This window comes from Amphiprion ocellaris, chromosome 21 (assembly GCF_022539595.1).
Source record: "Amphiprion ocellaris isolate individual 3 ecotype Okinawa chromosome 21, ASM2253959v1, whole genome shotgun sequence".
Lineage (NCBI taxonomy): Eukaryota > Metazoa > Chordata > Actinopteri > Pomacentridae > Amphiprion > Amphiprion ocellaris.
Genome location: NC_072786.1, coordinates 19465061 through 19471360, shown reverse-complemented (window position 1 = coordinate 19471360; position 6300 = coordinate 19465061).

Genomic DNA, 6300 nt, shown 5'->3' with positions numbered 1-6300 from the left:
CTTCATTTTAAATGCCATGGCTGGCCACAGTAATGATACCTTTCTGATACCGACCGATAGTGACACATAGAAGAACCTCAAGACTGTGAGCAGCTCACATTAGCTAATGTCTCTAAACAAAAAGGGACCTCTGTTGTGTCATTCAATGGCATGCTTTACGAGTTTCTCATTAAACTCACTGCACCCCCACCCCCAGAAACATGCCCTGCTATCAGATCTTTCATAATGCTATGATTCTATATGGTGTCTTTCCTATTCTTCAGTACCACTGCTAACTGAACACTTTGATCCTTGGCTTGTCAACTGCTATGGTATGCATTTAAATGTATACTACCTGTCAAAAGTCTGGACACACCTTCTCATTAAAAGCTTTTTATTTATTTGTATTATTTTCTACATTGTAAATTAATACTGAAGATGAAAACTTTTTTATTTCCAACCTTATTACATATGTATTCTTTTATTGTTTTGATGTCTTCAGTATTAATCTGCAATGTATAAAGTAATTAAATAAAATACATTTAATGAGACGGTGTGTCCAAACTTTTGACTGGTAGTGTGTATTTTGCACAGCTCTTTTTGTATGTGCTCTGTTTTAAGCAAGTCTTTAGCTTTATCTTGTTATCTCTGGGCCTCATGTTGGAACAGAAGGAATCCTTTGCAGTGACATTAACTTTTAAAAAGCATAGCAACAGGCTGAAACATGTACACACAGGTTTATATTGCATTACATAGGTATGTAATGGTTGACTGGGGCAACACCTTTCTTAAAGCAGCATCTTGAATTAAATCAGGACAGAGATTAGTGGACTGATGGAGTTGTTTCCTGCAGTCTGCAGCGCCCCCTCCTGTCAGAGGTGTGTACCTGCAGTTTTTCTGTTTTCCCATCCTGAGCTTGCAGAAAGCTGGACAACCTCGCACAGAACAACTGCCAGCAGTGACACAGACTACAAGGTGGTGTGTGTGTGTCATTTCTGATAGCAGTGGTGCTGCAAAGCCTCAGATTTTGTTCAGTTTACTTATTTGTAATTTGGAACACAAAACTAATAATTTGACTGAACTTTTAGTATTTCTGATGTTTTCAAGTCTGGGATGTTTTGTAATTTCACCCTCAATAACAAGTCTTATTTGGAAAGCCATTTCAAGGTTTTAATATCTCCAGAACTATAACTCCCACAGCCATGAAATTTTGTGAGGGTGCAGGCATAGCTTCAGCAGAGGCCCAACTTTAATTAATAGTCCTTGAAAATGCAAAATCTTCATCTGAAGGTGGTACTGGGGCAACAGAAAGTTTCTGTAAGGGTGCCATAATGAATTTATGTATATTTGCTACTAAAACTACAATCTTTCACCAAGGTTTGATACCACTATCATCTCTAGAATTTGATGTGTGACAAGTGTAAGCAATGGTACTAATTTTGTTTTATTTTGATGTGAAAATGGTGGTGTGTATATAAAATCGCAACCTATGAATAACCTGCTTATTAAAAAAAGAAAAAAGACAGACGGTGTAATTGCTATTAGAACAGACAAAAATGTATAAAAAAAATATATACAATTCTTTACCCGAGAAAGTGCTTCAAATCAGCATAAAATTCAAGAATCAAGTTGTTTGAGTACTATGAATTATGTTCATTTAAACACACAAACTTGGATTGAAGTTCTTTTGCCAACAATATGTTTATTTGTATTTTATGATTTTAAGTGGCATATACAAACATTTAACAGAACACCCTCTCAGACACAAAATACAATTACACAGTAATACCTCCTGATGGAAGTACACAGAGAATATTTTTGGTTCATCAAGCCAATCATCATCTACAAAGCAGCTCTTAGGCATCACCTTCCTCTTGATCATCAGTTAAGTCTGAACCTTCTGCATAGGCTATAAAAGGTCTCCAAATACTTTCAAACAGCAGGTAAGTGATTCATTCCAATGGATGTGTAGCCAGCATATGTTTAAGCCATTGTCCAACACTTGGTCTACTTTTGTTTTTCCAATGCGATGCAATCAGTCTTTTGCTTGTAATAAACAAATATCAATAAAAAGTTGCTCACTTTTTGTAAATCTGGAATTCTTGGGACATAAACCTAAAATCATCAAGGAAGGTTCCAATGGTAAGTCTTTGGAAATAATAGATTTCACAGTTTGCTTTATTAAAACCCAGAATGTCATAATTTCCCTACATTCCCAAATACAATGAAAAAGAGTTCCCCTTTCTTCTCCACATTTTGTACATATGTCTGGAATATTTGGATTGTATTGGTTTAATTTTACAGGAGTGATATAAACACACATAAGCCACTTGTACTGTAATAACCTCAGCCGAGAATTAACAGTTTGCTTATGGGCTTTTTTACAAACTAATTCCCATTCCTCTAATGACAAATTTAGTTCTAAATGTTTCTTCCATGCTTCTAATTTTGAGGCTGAATTATCTTTGGAATTTGATCGTAATAATTTCTAAAATTCTGATATTGCTCCCTTTTTAAAACTATTTTTACTGATCATTTCTTCTAACTTCAGAAGGTTTTGATAAATTGTTTTGTTTTGCTCCAATATAACTTCTTAGTTGAAGATTTTTGAAGAAATATTTCCTCTCAATATTGTATTTGTGCCTAAACACATCAAATGACATCATGTAGTCTGAGCTTGTTAGGTATAGATCTTGTATTTTCTCTAATCCATTTAGAGCCCATTGCTTAAACACTGCATCAGCTCTCCCAGGGCTAAAGCCCTGATTTCACCAAATCGGGGTCAGCTGTGATAAAGTAACTGGTTCTTTAATATGCCTTTTTACATTACACCATACCTTAACCATGTTTTTAACTATTGGGTTACTAGTTTTCTTAATTAAATTAACTTCTGTATCAGAAAAAAGGTATAAAGGTAACGAAGGACTTAAGATGTTACTTTCCATTTCTGTCCACTGGGGGCCATCCTTTATACTAAAGTAGTATCTTATGGATCTGAGCTGGGCTGTACAATAAAACCAGACTATGTTTGGGCACATCAGTCCTCCTTCATTGTAAGGCAAATGGAGTAAGGGGCAGTCTTATTATAGCACGTTGGTTTGTCCATATAAATTGAATAAGCAGCTTTTTAAACTTTTTCAACCAGTCAGCAGAGGGGTGGCAAGGGAATATTCTGAAAAACATACAATAGTTTTGGAAGTATATTCATTTTGTAAATAATAATTCAACCAATCAGAGACATAGGAAGAATCGGCAATCTCTTGACATCATCTGTAATTTCTTTAGTTACTGAATCATAATTGTGTTGAACAATCAAATCTAAATTTGGAAGAATTTGTATACCTAAGTAAGTACATTTAGGAACTGATTTGAACTGAGAAACAACTGTGGGTGGATTTTCTCTATCTTCTTTGTCTAGCAATAATATAGATGCTTTTAATCTGTTAATTATATATCCTGAAATGTGACCAAACTCATCAATTAGTTTTAACAAGGCAGGGATAGATGAATTTAATTGCACAAGGAATAGAATTATGTCATCGGCGTATAATCAGAGTCTATGTTCTATCTCAGTGGTTCCCAGCCTGTTTGGCTTGGAGCCCCCTCTATGAGCTGCATACCAGCCCCAGCATCCCCCCAGCGTGGCGCCTACTAAGTCGAGTAAGTACTAAGTAACCCTAACCCGCCTACAGCGGTTTTGCATTTTGCAGATGATCCCTGTTCACTCGTCGCACAGCCGGCTGCTCATAGACACCAATGTCATTCCTGCAGCTCAAAAGACAGATACTTTTGATTTAACTGGGCTTGTAGCTCATTGTCTACCTTACAACAATGGAAAAGGGGCATTGTTTATGTTTAGACAACGTATATTTAATGAATTATTGATGCCGGAAGCCCGAATTTGTGAATATCTTTCGGACTTTACCGAACTGTGTTTTGTTTCCTGACGTCGCCGTAATTCGCTGCCTTCATGCTGTCATTTGTGAGCATTTCACCACAAATAACATAATTCTGTCTTGTCCTTTAATAAAACCAAATTTAAGGTAACTCTCGAGGTATAGCCGGAGTTTTTAGGTACTGATGAATCTTCACCCATTTTGCGTTTTTCAGACACCAATTCCATCAGTAATTTTCTAACTGCACACAAACTAATGAATCGGGATGAACTAACGAGCCAACCTGAAGAAAGACCAAATAAATGTGTTTTAAAAATGTTTTATAAGTAGACTTGTGATGACACAGCGAGTTTGTTACTCTTATTTTATCCAGAATGTAAAAATGTATTTTTTATAACATCACAGCCAAGAGGAGACAAAGCTTCGCGTCCCCCCTCAGATCTCTGGCGCCCCCCCTGGGGGTGCGTGGACCCCAGGTTGGGAACCACTGTTCTACCTGACCAGTTGAGATTCCAGTTATATCTAAATGTGCACTTACAGCTATAGCAAAGAGTTCCATTGCTAAAGTGAATAGCAAAGGGGATAATGGGCTGCCCTGACGGCATCCACGTTTAAGTAAAATTAATTTAGAGACATTTTTATTTGTTAAAATTTCTGCCGTTGGATGTAAATATAGTAAATGTAGCCATTTTCGATATGTAGGTCCAAAACCAAAGCGTCTTAACACATTAAAAAGCCCACTCCACCCTATCGAATGCTTTATCAGCATCTAGGGAGAGGAGGGCCGTATCTCTGGTGTTGTCTAATCCTTGAATGATGTTTAAAACCCTCCTTACATTGTGCAAACCTTGGCGACCTAAAATAAAGCCATTTTGATCTCTATGGATGATTAATGGAAGAGTTTCCTGTAAGCGTGTTGCTAGTAATTTACAAAGAATCTTTGAATGAGTTAAGCAGACTTATTGGCCTCATATTCTCACATTTATCACTAGGCTTTCCTGGCTTAGGCAATAAGATAATTAATGCTCTGGTCATTTAATTGGGGAGGGTGCCATTTGTAAAAGCTTCATGTAACATTTCCAAAATTGGTTTTACTAATTTTCCCTTAAACTTTTTAATAAAAGTCAGTTGGAAACCCATCAGGTCCAGCTTTTTTACCTGTGCTCATGTTGTCAATTACTTTGATTATTTCCTCTTCGCTGATCTTAGCATCCAAGTGTTGGTTGAGTTCCTCTGTAATAGTTGGTATTGCTATCTTATCTAGAAATCTATTTTGTATGTTTAAGTCTTTATGGGCCTGAGAATCATTAAGTTTTTCATAGTAATTTCGGAATTCTTTGTTTAATCTCTATTGGATCCATTATTGACTTACCCTTTGTGTAGAATGTAAGTTTTAATGCCTGTGACCAAACTTAGAAATATGCTGGATTAAAATCCAGTCTAGAGTAGAGTAGAGTAGTGTAGAGTAGAATAGAATAGAATAGAAATACATTACTGATCCCCAAGGGGAAATTCTGTTTATTCCAGTATTGCCATTCTCTACAATGTACATAGTAATGGGATTATTAAAAAAATCAAAAGTGGAAAAAAATGAATGAATAAAAGATACCCAGATCAATGACTTCTCAGGGTAATAAATGTATTGTTCAACATTTTTCATTAAGACCGAAAGGTTCCATTGTTTGTAAGTTGCTAATCCATCTCCTCTCTGTCACTTGTCATTGTGTTAAAGACCGTTTATTGTCACCTGCTAAAACCATATAAATCATGCTTTCTGCTCCATATTCCTTAAAATTATTATACAGAACTGTAGATTTGTTACTTTGAAATCCTTACTCTCAAAACTACAATGTTACTGTACAAGCACAATTTGTCATATTGTTCTGTGAATTCTCGCACATCTAGTAACTTTCAACAGCTTTTGCCTTCTGGTCTGCCAACATATCTGGCCTGAACCTAATAGACAATACCCCACAAATATTGTCAAGAGGATGATGAGAAGCATTAGAGCCACAAATGGGGGGCAGTGGTGGTGCAACGGTTAAGTCTCTGGACTACTGATCAGAAGGTCAGAGGTTCAAGCCCCGATGTGGCCACTGTTGGGCCCTTGAGCAACGCCTTTAACCCTTCCTGCTCCAGGGGGCGCTGTACCGCGGCTGACCCGTCGCTCTGACTCCCCCAATTGGCAGATATGCGAAAATCAGAATTTCCCCTCGTGGGATTAATAAGAGATAATAAAAATACAGACGAGCTAAAGGCTGCTATCAAAGCAACCTGGGCTTCAGTAACACCTCAGCAGTGCCCCAGGCTGATCTCCTCCACGCCACACCGCATTGATGCAGGAATTCATAGTAAAGGAGCTCAAACAAAGTATTGAGTGTAATCTTCCAAAAATATTCTTATATTTGTGAATTCATGAGCTGTA